Source organism: Rhamphochromis sp. 'chilingali' (assembly GCF_963969265.1).
Source record: "Rhamphochromis sp. 'chilingali' genome assembly, chromosome: 2".
Lineage (NCBI taxonomy): Eukaryota > Metazoa > Chordata > Actinopteri > Cichliformes > Cichlidae > Rhamphochromis > Rhamphochromis sp. 'chilingali'.
In genome coordinates this window covers 8,901,564-8,914,881 of record NC_137930.1, presented here as the reverse complement: position 1 = coordinate 8,914,881, position 13,318 = coordinate 8,901,564, and the positions used below count along the sequence as shown (strand labels likewise).

At 36.4% G+C, this 13,318-nt stretch overlaps 1 protein-coding gene and 1 long non-coding RNA gene across 4 annotated transcripts in view; one reads left to right on the top strand and one right to left on the bottom strand.

Annotated features, from left to right (window-relative positions):
- Window positions 1–5,238: 5,238 nt before the first annotated feature.
- Window positions 5,239–10,139, bottom strand: LOC308392008. Of its 2 annotated transcripts, none has more exons than XR_013970740.1 (6): window positions 10,066–10,139; window positions 8,799–8,946; window positions 8,611–8,699; window positions 8,148–8,455; window positions 6,247–7,464; window positions 5,239–6,153 (listed from the first exon to the last, which is right to left on the bottom strand). It is a non-coding gene; the product is annotated as an uncharacterized lncRNA (long non-coding RNA). The 2 variants fall into 2 exon arrangements; XR_013970741.1 differs by having other exon boundaries at window positions 8,148–8,415.
- Window positions 10,140–11,075: 936 nt separating this feature from the next.
- The window catches only part of megf10 (multiple EGF-like-domains 10), a 56,213-nt gene continuing 53,970 nt past the window's right edge, over window positions 11,076–13,318 (top strand). For both annotated transcript variants that reach the window (XM_080876078.1, XM_080876079.1), the window contains exon 1: window positions 11,076–11,331. The gene's annotated coding sequence lies outside the window, so the exon portion shown is untranslated. The remainder of the gene's footprint in view (window positions 11,332–13,318) is intronic.

The following is a 13,318-nucleotide window of genomic DNA, read 5'->3' as shown; positions in this document are numbered from 1 at the left end:
TAATGTTGCAGTTATGCTAAATGTAAATATTAGACCATGTAATTTTAAAATCTGTGTTTTTCTCAACACATGACAAAATAGTGAACTTAGAAAATATACACAAATTGTGAAATTGCACCTCTTTAAAATGCAGCTCAATTAAACTTAGCTCCAAGAATAATTTTCACCGACAGTTCTGAGATAAGCTGCATGTTATTCTTGGATGCGGTTGTAGGACCAGCTTTAAAATCGCATGACAAAAATATCATACACATTAAAAAAAAAAACTGTATCACCAACGTAGCCTGGACAACATTTGCTAGTTAGATGAAGTCAGCTATCTCATCTTAGCATATTTATATGCATATTTATAATTATACGGTTCTTGGAGTGAGTGCATACACTCATGAAGTTTAGTAACTTCAGGTCACTGCAACAAGCCCAGGTACAGTTTACCGACGGATGGGTGCAGGACCTTGAAATGCACCGTGTAGAACGAAAGACCATCGTACCTATCATAAGTTTACCAGTCTCACAAATTGTCGTCATAAATACACATTCCTTAACCGTTTATTAATAGGACCTTTGAGCTCAACGGTAATTAATTAGTAGTGGAAATAATTTCTGGTAGCATCACAGAAATGTAGCAGTGACAATAATATTGTATGCTGTAATCGTACTGGACAATTGGTGATACAAAAAACCTGTTTTATCCTGTGAATAAAAGTATATGTTTTTATCAGTGTACCATAATAACAGAAGCGAAACACAATATTGTGTCAGGATAATTTACTATTTATGCACAATAAACAAAGAAGCATAGCGCGACAATTTCTGTTCAGCGCCAGACTTGCTTGTAACCTATATCACCAATTATGTTATGAAAATGACGCATTAACTACAACAGCAGACTGACCTTCGTGTAAATGCTTGGAGCAGACTAACCTGTGAGCTGGAGGGTTCTGGGACGTTATATTTGATCTTTGAATGGCTGCAATCCAGTCGCGTCTTTGTTACTTCGGAAACATGGCTCGAACAATTTCTCTTCAACGACGTAATCCGATAACAACCGATCTCTTTACCCGTCGGCTTCCCGTGGCTGTCATGCGACCGGCTATTGCAGTTAATAATACAACGGCTTCTTGACATTTTTGTGTTTCTTTTTATCGCTGTGTAACTGATTTTAATTGAAAGCCTGCGTGCGCTAGTACCGCTTGCCACGAGTTCCCAGAATCCTTTGCGGTTCTACCCGTGAATGACGTCACATTTTCAATCTCTATATAATATGCATGTTAAATTTTATATTTGGGGTAAAATATCAAGTCTTTTCAAGTAAACCGGTTCAAGTCCAATTCAAGTCCCAAGTCATTGGTGTAAAAGTCCAAGTCAAGTCACAAGTCTTAGAACATTTTTTCAAGTCAAGTCTAAAGTCATAAAATTAATGACTCGAGTCTGACTCGAGTCCAAGTCATGTGACTCGAGTCCACACCTCTGATAATTTCATTGTTGCCTGAAGATAATATTTGCATGAGCTGGAGACCTCTTGTCAAATTGCATGACACACTAACAGAGAGAGAGACAGAGAGAGAAGACCAGGATCAAACATCTGGAACTCAGAGCATGGAATATGTAAACAAATCCAACCAGTTAACCTGGAACACCGGATAGGTTTTCTGTATTTAATCTATCACAACACCTGTGGCTCTCACAGATTTAAATATATTAATCTTTCCACATCAAAAGGAGCCAGTTGAGATGGTTCGGGCATCTGACAAGGATGCCCCCTGGGCACCTCCTGGGCGAGGTTTTCCAGACCCAGGACGCTGGAGAGATTATATCTCTCAGCTGGCCTGGGAACGCCAGGGAGGGAGGTCTGGGCTTCTCTGCTTGGGCTGGTGCCCTCGCGACCCGGCCCCGGATAAGCGGAAGAAAATGGATGGATGGATAATCTTCCTTACTGTATTGGATTGATGTACAAAAATATAATTATTAAAATATAGTCACTTTATTTTCCACTCAGATTATGCGATGTTGATTAAAGTTTTTGTGTTTTGTTAAGAAAAGCCCAGCACTATGCCTTCCCATAGCTTTTTCTGTCAAGCTATTGACAATCTACAGAACCAATGCAGATGGAGAAAATGATTATACATGTTCAGTTGTAGAATCAAATCTGTGAAACATACCAAAACAAACAAAAAGAAGTGTTTAATTTTTGTTTCTTCTTATAGATCTTCTTATATTTATTTTATTTCCACAGGTACAAGTGAATTATGAAAAAAAACACTGAAAGTCTGTTGAATGTAGAGTCCATTGTTTTTGAGGTTATTTAAAAGACAAAAGAATGCTGTACTCATAAATATACATAGATTAAATGGTAAGTAGACTGTTTCTCATATAGGGCTTTGCTACTTTCCCAGAGCACTCAGAGCGCTTTATACAGGATGTCACATTCACAGAAGCACATTCTTCTTTGCTTTTAAGTGTTTTCGAGCTAACATTCACACCCCGAAAGATACATCAGAGTGCAACTTTGGCTTAGTATCTTGCATGTCCCAAGGATATTTGGCATGCAGCCATGGATCAAACCACCAACCTTCCTATCAGTAGATGTCCTGTTCTACCACCTGAGCTACAACCACCACAGATCAGCATGCAATTACATCTTCCAAGAAAATGATGCGCCTTCATAAACTTTGAATTAATCCATTAAAAATACATAGCAATGTGGAAGCCGCCACATTGCCCTGCAGTTCTGAATAGAGTGGAGGAGATGAAATCACTCTGCATATGTAGCACACAGAACTTTTGTTGCAGTTACTTGTTGTTAGGAGATTAGACCCTACAATCTCTGGACAGTTGAAAATGAGTCAGAAAAACACATGGATATATTTTTTGTCATTATATTTTCTGGTCATTTAGATATTTCACAGTAGTTTTTCGAGGTCCTAGCACACAGGGAGATGTTGATGTTTGTTTGAAAGACAGCATGGAATTTAAATCGTACTGTAAGTTTGAAGAAAAAGAGTCACAGGATAGTTTTTTTTCTGGAAAAGAGAAACACTATTCATCTTACTGAAGTTAAACGAGTGTAATGCCTTAATATTTACTCTCTTTACTCTTTACTGTTGCTCTTTAAAAAAAAATTTCTAATGCTTGTTTGACTAACTTTGCAATCCTTCCCTAATACAAGAAAGTGTGGTATGTAAATATGTTTAAACCAAAAATTGTGCCATTAAACTATGGGCATTCCTGATTATGATTATTGATTAAAATGGAAAAACTGGATCACTCCATAATAGCTGTACTGCCACTACCTGACTACAGTTCATTACTCCGTATTTTTATATATATATATATATATATATATATATTATAGAAAGTATAGTTGACCAGTTATAATAAAAAAGCATTGTGACAATATGTGAAATGACTATTAGTTAGAGAGCCTATCTCAGCTGACATACACAAAGGCAGGGTACCTCCTGGATAGGTTGCAACTCTATAGCAAGGTTAACACATAGAGACAGACAACCTTTAATAAAATTATTTAGCTACAAAATTAGATTTTTGCTTCTAGGATGGGTTAATAACATACAGCTAAGTTAAATTTTAAAGTATTACCTAACAACAAGCTTAGAGACTTGCCTTGCACAGCATAAAAATTAACCCTGTAACTTTTCTGAATTGTTAAATGGTTAAAGTAATATTATTAAATTAAGATTTTTCATGTCTAGAAAAGAAAACTATCAAATACTGTTGCAGGGACTCTGATTGTGACGTCATAATACGACCCATGCCCCCAAAAGTACAAGGTACTTACAATGTAATTATGTCATTGTTTCCTGTAAAAACCTGACTTGCCACTTGATATTAGGCACAATTACAGGATACTTACGCCTTAGTTGCATGTCTAACAGTGTCATTATTTCAGTGTTTCCTGTAAAAACCTGACTTGTGACGGAAAATTACATGTGGTTATAGGGTACTTACACCCGAGTTGCAGGTTGTATTAACACATGGTAAACATCCAGGGAAAACAGGAGCTGTGCAAATACACAGAAAAGAAGAAGCCAGGGTTTCACTGTGTAGCTCAACAAGTCAGCAAAGATTGACTGACAGCTGAATTGCCAGAGGGGGAACCCTGGATTAGTCATGCCCATAAATGCAGACAACAACATCAACAGACAGAGAGGGAGTGAGAAAGAGAGCGATAACCAAAATGGAGAGACAGAGGGAAAACAAACTGGGGAAAAACCAGCCAGGGAGAAGTGAGGGGCTATCTGCTTTAGAGCATTAGGCTGTTATACCTCATGTTGAGAATAGCGTCCTTCTTTCTCCACAAAATAACTGATGAAAACAGCTTCTGTGTTTACTGGGAAATCTTTTAATTTCCTTAGAACTATAGCAGTAATTTAACCTGAAACATAAAAAGGGAAGAACAAACTTTGATTTCCAAAATTGAATGTCTCATTACTCCAAATGAAATCTACTGAAAAAGAAGACGTAGCTATTTTAAATGACCAACTTCACAACCTTTATCTTTATAAAGGCAAAAGCTCATATGTGAGCTCTAGAAGGCAACGGTTAGCAGAGGGAGACCAAAGCACAGCTTATTTATTTTGTCTAGAACAACAAGAAGCACAATTTCATTCCTTCTAATCTGCAGCTTACTGTTTACTAGCAGATTACTGTTTTGCCTTTTACAGCAAACAATGCAATTCTATCTACTCACAATGAGGTTTCCTTTATTTTATGATTAACGTTAATATTTATTTGTTGAACACATAAATAAATGTGATGCTCCACTTACTCTGATCAATGTCAAAATGCATATTTAAAATCTAAAAAACCAACAACTCTCTAGGTTTAGGCTGTTTAAGTGTTGAATTTTAAACATCATTCTCTGATTTGCTGACAACAGAGACTATACATACAATTTATTGAGCAAGAAATTTTACCTGGGGCCTTATTACATTAATAAAGCTTCTACCACTGGGATATTACACTCTTAGAAGGGATGTGTTAAAATTGACACATCATGTGTTAAATTTTAACACATGTGCTGCATCAGATTAGGGACAACACATGATGTGTCAGTTTTAACACAATTAATGTGTCTGCTCCTTTAACACATCTTCTGTGTTAAAAAATGTAAACACAAAGATGTGTTATTTTGACACAAAGATGTGTTAAAATGTGTACATTTCAATTTTTTTTAAAAAAGGAGAAAAAAGATGGGTATATATTATACATTTATTGAATTCCATTTTTTATTTGGCATATTATAAATCATTACAAACTGAATGAACAACAGCTGTCAGAATCTTTTCAATTAAAATGTTTTAAATTCAATTTTAGCCAAAGCTATATCACAATTTTTACTTTACAAAATCAAACAAAATTCATATCTGACTAGCTTTCTATCTCTCTAGATCATTAAAATGTCAAAAAAATTTGAGGGCAATATATATGATTGCCCTTTTTTCAATTTTTTCAATATATATATAATGTTCTGATATAATCCAGACAATACATGAATTAAAATTTTTAAAGGTAACAATTGTCATCTTCAACAAATTGTCAACATTTAACAAATGTGCAGTTGCATGCAAACAGAAAAACATACATTTTGGCGAATATAGCATCCAGGTTATACAATTTTGTACCTTGGGTTTAAATACGAAAATCAAAAATTTCAGCCAATCAGTTCATATTGTCTGACCTTTCCACTGCATAGGCATAAAAATGGTCAGTCCTGATAAGCAGTGTATTTGACAAAGATGCCAAATGAGGTTTCTCACCTCTGTGAACAGAGACTCTCTACATTTTGGACAGGTGAACATTTTACTTGCATCCTTTAATCTGTGCAATCAGCTCCAGTACTTTGGTTTTCCTTTGGGTGGACAGCGGCAGGTCATAGACAAACTCAAAGAAGGTGAAGACGGAGCCAAGTGGTGCTGGATAGGACAAGTTACATACCCAGTACAGTTTGAAAAGCTTATCCACAGCACACGTCAGGCCATCATTCAGAGAAATGGTTACTCTGTCATTCTTAGCAACAATGATGTACTGCCTGGTTGCCCTCTTTAGATCACCGATGCATATCAGCTGGGGTTGGTGTGTTGTGGATGATGCTTCAGGATCACTGCAAAGCGATGCAATACTTGTTCCAGGCTTGGAGATGGGGAAGATAAAGATAGTATTCAGTGAGGTGTAGACAAATGCTTTCCTCAGGTAAATACCGTGAGAACTTTACTGAATACATACCAGTGCAAAAAAGGCTGCAACGACTGGCACCAACTGGTGGGAGTAGGTGTGTTAACACATGGCGGGGGGGTTCTTGTTTCCAGGGCAGCTACTGATTTGAGCTTCGGAATGATAGTGGCTTCTAGGGCTGCCACGATTTGTCGACTAGTCACGATTACGTCGACTATCAAAATCGTCGACGACTGATTTAATAGTCGACGTGTCGTTTGAAGCTTTGTAAGATCGCAAAAGACGCAGGAATAATAGCAGGATTTAAGAGTGTAATAACGGACTGAAACAGAAGATGGCAGCACAGCATGTACAAGGATGCCAGCTGCCGTTAAACCCCGAAGAAGAAGAAGAAGCAGCTGTGTCCCAGAATTCATAGCGCGGCCCAGCTTAGTTTCCAACAATGGCGGTAGCTAGTTAGTTTTAATATTACTCTTATTATTCTTTCTGGGTCACAAAATAAACGTTTAACATATTTTCAGGCGAGAATGTAGCTGTGTAAACCTCAAATATCTGCTCAGTTTATCAGGACACCACATATTTTCAAAAGCGCTCCGACGTTTTCGGAGACGTCTGTTACCCACTAGCTCGATAGCTAGCCGGGGGCTAGGTCACTAGCGCCGTGAGAACACCGGACTCCCGGCAAATTGTTTTCAAACCCACCGCCGTCTTTCGCGACTCAGGTTAAATATATATGAGTCACTTAGATAAATTAAAAATGTTGTTGTATGGCTTTTTTTTTTGTTTTTTTTTTTTAGTATTTTATTTGTTCCTGAGTAAATCGGTTTGGCTGAGATTAAAGTTATAGTTTTTACACAGCTGAATAAACGTCAAGCAGACAGCTGATCATCAGAAGTGTGAGATGCTGGAGAATATACTCCGGTGTCCTGTTATATTTTAGATAGCAAGGAGTTTATTAAACTTTACCGAAACAATCTGCAAATTTCATTAAAATTGAATAAACTATCATCTTGTCTTTATTTTTAGTTAGCACCTTAAAAGCTTAAAGCTGTAAGCTAATGATAGTTATATAAGAGCAGATGCTGCTGGTGCAATAAGCTGTAGTTTTACGTCCAGTGGATGATGATCTGATTAGTCGACTAATCGCATAAATAATCGGTGACTAGTCGACTATCAAAATAATCGTTTGTGGCAGCCCTACTGGCTTCCCATTTTCGCAAAAAGAGGTCCACCTTTCCTCCTGTAAGATTGCCAAACTCCAAGTCCAGCCTACGGAAATAAAAGAAGTGTTTACGTTTAAAATGAAGCATTAAATACATTAAATCAAAAGTACATTCTGTCCATTTGGTAGCTGAAAGGCTAAAATCAAACTTTATAGTATCACATTTCTATTACCCATTCCACATCAAGCTTACCTACACAGTGAAACAACAATTTACTTGGAGTGGTATTTGAATACAAGTCCATTATTCCTTCATTTTAGCTATGATTTGGGTCCCATCAGACCCTGAGAAAAAATTAGGACTTTTTAGCTGATGTTCAACTTTCTAGCAGACAATTTCTTATGTTGTCTGTCTGCGGTTTGTCCTGTAGAGCTTTTTTGTTGAAAATAGTGCTGCTGAAAGCAGTTTCATACAGATTTAGGTGATTTTTTTGTAGGGTTTTCACTTCCACGAGCAGCACTTTCTGCATTGTCATTTGATGTCCCTACTATTAGATAGTCATTTGGTGGTACGACTAAGATTTTGGACCATGTGAAAAGTGATGCTCATTGTAATCAGTGCGCAGGGAGTAATGATCAAACTCTGAAGTTATAAAACTTTCAAAATATTCACTAGGAGCTCATAAACATACCTCCAAATGTATCGACTCCTGTTACATACTTTGTATGCAAAACACAACTGAGTGGAGAAGGAGTACATAAACCATTACCAGAGAACCAAGCAACTTACCAGACTTGGCATGTCCAAAAACCGTGGGTACTCTCCGAATATTCCAGGCTCTGAGACTGGTGTATGTTTCCTCCATGCCTGACATGATAATTGGAAGGTTCTCAGCTGAGGGCCGCAATAACTTGGGTGACCCACTCATCTGTGCTGCTGGTATTCCCATCCTCTCGCCTGAGCTTCTTGTCTTCACCACAGTCATCTGTCACTTTTCGCTTCTTATAATGTCTCTGCCCCTGGTCGAGATTCCGTCTAAGGTTGCGCAGTTTAGTCTCTAGGAATCCACAATGAGAGACTGGATCATAATAATGCTCCTGAGGTATATGGGTAACAGCTGAGCAATTTTAACTGAGAAAAAAAGCTCTAATAAATAATTAGATAAAGGTTAAACGATACACAGTAAGTGGGAACAAGTGCAATTTACAGTATGTAGTGGAATTTACATTATTAAAATGCTAAATTTACTTACAAATCCTTCCCCCTGTCCTGCCACTTAAGGGTGGAAAATTGGTGAGGATGCTTTTTGCTACAGTTAGCTTCTCTGCACTAAGAGGGTAACTGGAAAACAAACTTTTTTACTTCTGTGCACTTCAACATTTTTAAAGGAAAACATTCATTGCAAAATTTTAACAAAGTACAGTAAAGTGCTATACTTACTAACCACACCTCTCCACCAAATCCCCAATGCAAGTCTTCACAAGGAGCCTCCTCGATGGCACCGACAGGTTTCATACTCCTTAAGAATCTGTGGGGCTTTCCTGAGTGACTTCAGGGGTTGACTTTGTTCTTCTGTGGTAATGGTAGACTGTGTAAAGGCAACACCAGACACTTTACCTCTCTGCAATAATCTTCAAAGTCATGACAGCAAATTTCCACAGAGCATAAAAGCACGAGTTTACTCAAAAAGCTGCAGCAGAAGAAGGCGGTTTCTTAACTACGTGATTATAACGCAATGACTAAAAGAAATTCTGAATAATAAATAAATTGATTTTATCTTCTAGTTGCTACTTGGTGAATAAATCTGATCCTGACTAATAGTGATGTCTGATGTCTGTGGCACTGCTGACAATAAGAATTTTTTTTTTTTACAAATTTCTTTCTCATCTATAAAAGTGGTTACAAGGACTTTGACAGATTCTAAGTTGTCATATGTGTGCTGAAAAAATGAAACACATGGCTAAATAAGTAAGATAATTTGCATGGTCAAGTTGCTGTTGTTTGGTTTTTTTAAATAACACTGACTATTACTTCCTCAGAAGTTCTGCATAAAAAAGAAACTATATCAGAGCATGTTTCCAGCAATAAGCCTTAAAAAAGAATGTGCACATACTTTAGTTAATCATACTAGATGCAAAAACTGCTTTAACTGCTTGAAAAAATAATTATCTCTGTCAATATGAGGTATATTTCATGTTAAAGTTACTCAGTCTTTATTCCTATTCTCTGCTAGTAAACGAATGGTCGCGGTGATAACTACATTTGCTATATTCAGAGCTAACCACAATATTGTCATTTTACTCAACACTGCTACGGTTAGGTGCTGACTCTGGCGTTGCTCATAGACAACATAATGCCTGTCGGAGCCGCTAGCCAACTACCACACTGGTTCTAAGAGCAATTTCTGAATACTCTAATACATAAATAAAGTAAATCGATAAATACATGAATAAAGTAATACATAAAAATACTACCAAAACACATTAACTCTAATGGAGTATGGCACGAAATCCAAGAACTAATAATAAAATTAAGAGTAGGATATGTTAGCAAGACTGTTACATTAAGGTTAGTTAGGTATAGTTAAGCAGTAATTAACTTAAACTCTAAACTCCTACATAACTCCTATATTTTATATAAATTCACATTCTTCCAGAAACCCGGCATATTTTCAGTACATTAAGATAAACTGGTAAATGATACTTACTGTAAGGTCTGACAACATACTAGGCGACGTAACCTCCATCTTTGTCTCCTTTGTCTCAGTGGCGCGAAAGATAGCGCCCCCTTCCCGCCGCCGGTATGTCATGTTGCTGGGCAGAATTTGTTTCAATTTTAAGCATGTGTGTTCTTACTCATTTCATTTTCTACTTTTGCTTCAATTATATTCACATGTTATGGTCAAAATTAAGCCTGTTCTTTGTGGATACTTATGCTTATAGTATAGCCATGGCCATTAATTGGTATGCCATACATATTGAGAAATAAAAAATTAATCCTCTTTCAGAATTTTAGTACACCATACACACCTTGGTCCACATTACATTATAAAATGTTTTATTTGTTGAAAGTAATGAGGAAAGGATTAAGGAAAACAAACAATAACTAAACATTTTATTTATTCAGTTAATATAGTTATAATACATTGTTAATCTACAATTTATTTCACTAAACACAGGGCTAGCATCAAATTACTGAGCTGCTAATTTTAGGTCCTGTTGTTAGATTCTGAAAATAACACACAAAATGTGTTAAACTGTGCAACACATCAAGTGTGTTAAGCGTTTTACACATTTTTTCAATGTTTACACATTTTCTTACACATGTTATGTTAAAATTTACACAAAATGTGTTAATAGTGTAACAACACATTTTTTGTGTCATTTTTTAACACATCCTTTCTAAGAGTGTACTTTTATCCCTGTTATCTTTTAGAATAATTATATCAATAGAATTAAATGTAAAAGAAAAAAAATCATTTTCTTTTTTTATTTCAGTATACCGTGTAAATTTTAATTATGCTATTATGAGTCCTTGGTTTGTATTGTATATTCTGTTTGTGTTCCTGTTCTGTGTAGATGAGACGTACTCATCGTGTGTTTCTAATGGGATGGTGTTTTGCGGCAGGTGGCAGCAGAGTCAAAGTGTTGCTACACAACCCTCAGAAAGATGCTGTTGATGCCGCATCAATGACGTCACATACTTGGTCACCAGTATTTTGACAATGGGAAAAGTTTATCGTTCTGGCGACGAAACGTTGTAGAAATCTGAGAAAACGATTCGACTAATGCGCTTTCCACTAGTTATTTTTAATTTTAATTTCAGTTTATGATTTATTTCTTACGCGGTTTCAGGGGGATAACACTTTTTCCTTTTCTTGTCTTTTTTTTTTTTAACTACTGGACATATCAACCTCATACACCGAAGGACGGATCGACAGCCGTGGCATGATCGTGTTTTGCTCATAGAGAAGGTATTGTATTGTACTGATTTGTGTGATATTTTTATGTAATAACTGTAAATGACTGCACAAGAATCTGCTATAGAAAAAAATATACATAAAATGTTTTTGTTTGTTTTTTCAGTGTAGCTCTTCTGGTAGATTTGAACTTTATTCCTGTTGTGCTTTAAATTTGGACGTCTTTCATAGACCTAAATGCTGTTGGGGTTTTACAATCTTAAACTCTAGATTTGAACTATCTTGCAAAAGGAGGACAAAAAATAGTGACCGAGAGATGTCAATGGGTTTAATAATTTGCACCTCTCAAAATCACCCATCTCCATATTTTGGTGGTTTAAACCACCAACTGCAAAGGTTACTAGCTGTAAACACTGAGTAATGGTCAGATAGGAACCGTTTGAGAGTTTCAGACCTATGCTTATCTTTGACATCTTCAATACTTTCACAGTAGGTGAAATCAAAGTACAAAGCTCCTAGCTTCGAAACTCTCTCTTGGTTGTTTTTTTTTTTTTTTTTTTTGGTTTGTTTTCTTTTGTTTTCCTTTGTTTTTAAAGAGTAAAAAGGCAAAAGTACTGCACTAGCAGTACTGAAAATATGTTCTGACGACAAACAACTCTACGACAGACTTGGATGCTATAACTTTAAAAACTTTCTAAATTAATTAGCTTAAAGAAAACTGAGTATATGACTGCTCATATTTATACATCTCATTTAGTTCCATTTACACCAATTCTAAAAAGAGAGAATTGACGTCAAAATTGCATGTGTTTGCAAATAAATACTGCGCTAAAGCCTGACTGTTTTTTTCAGGGATTTCAAGCAGCAGATCTGCTTTTCTGGAATTCCTTTGTGCATAGAGAGAGCCATCAATGCTGTGCTGCCTGACTGCTAGTATATCAAAGTTATGCAGCCTAGCTTAATCCATTTCATTAGCATTGTGCCTGGAGCTCTATCACGCATACAGCATAGCCCTTATGTGCGTAGCAGTGCAGTTGTCTTGGGGTGGGGAGGATTTCAGCATTGGTCAGTGCAGCTGTGCCCACTTTCAGCAGAATGAAATCAGAGATGACTGGCTCCAGTATCCAATACACTGCCTGAACAGACACAATGTTACTACCCATACAGCTACTAGAGACATCTTGTAGGCTTACTCCATTAGCCAGTATTTTTGAAAGAAGGCTGGCTAGAAGTGTTGACCTCAAAAGATTTTGCTTGGCCACCACCGCCATGAAGTGTGATGCGCTAGTCATTTAATGTCTGTGTACTATTAAAAAAGGTCATCCGTACTTAATTTGGACTCTTATACAAATTCTAGAAACTCTTAAGGAGATTTTAACCATTGATAATTTGAATGAGTGTTTAGCACAATTTTGATTCACTGATCTTACACCATTTCTTTATAGTATAGGTTTGAGTTGAGGTTGATGTTCAGTATTTAATTCTAAATTTATTAGTTTAGCTAAACTGATGATACTTTGTTTTATGTGTTTTAAATATAGTTAGTGGTGGGGAGAGTTGAAGGGAAGTTTAAGCCTAATTTCAGTTTGACTACAAATAAGTTAAAAAATAATGGTGAGTTTGCAGGCTACAACGCTTTCTCAGGTCCTTCCCATTTGAGTATACTGTAACCCAGTTCTTTCTTTTTTGGTACAATTTACATATGTCCCCTAAATGTGTCACATGGTGTTGAATCATAAAGTTTGTGTTTTGCAAGGTGGGTAGCTATAAAGATCATTAAATATTTGTGATCACTGTGTGTGAATTGTGCCTGTGCAGAAGTGGCACATTTTGAGTTCTAACTTTCTCGAGAACCCAGATAACAGAAGTTAGAGCTAAAATAATTTGTCATTAATTTGTTTACAGACAGCATTCACAAAAGGAAACATAACAATATGTCCACTCATTTTTTCTGAGAATCTGATTAACTTTTTGTGACATGAATGAGGACAGACACACACACACACACACAGCTTGCACGTTGCTAGATGTTTTATTGTTT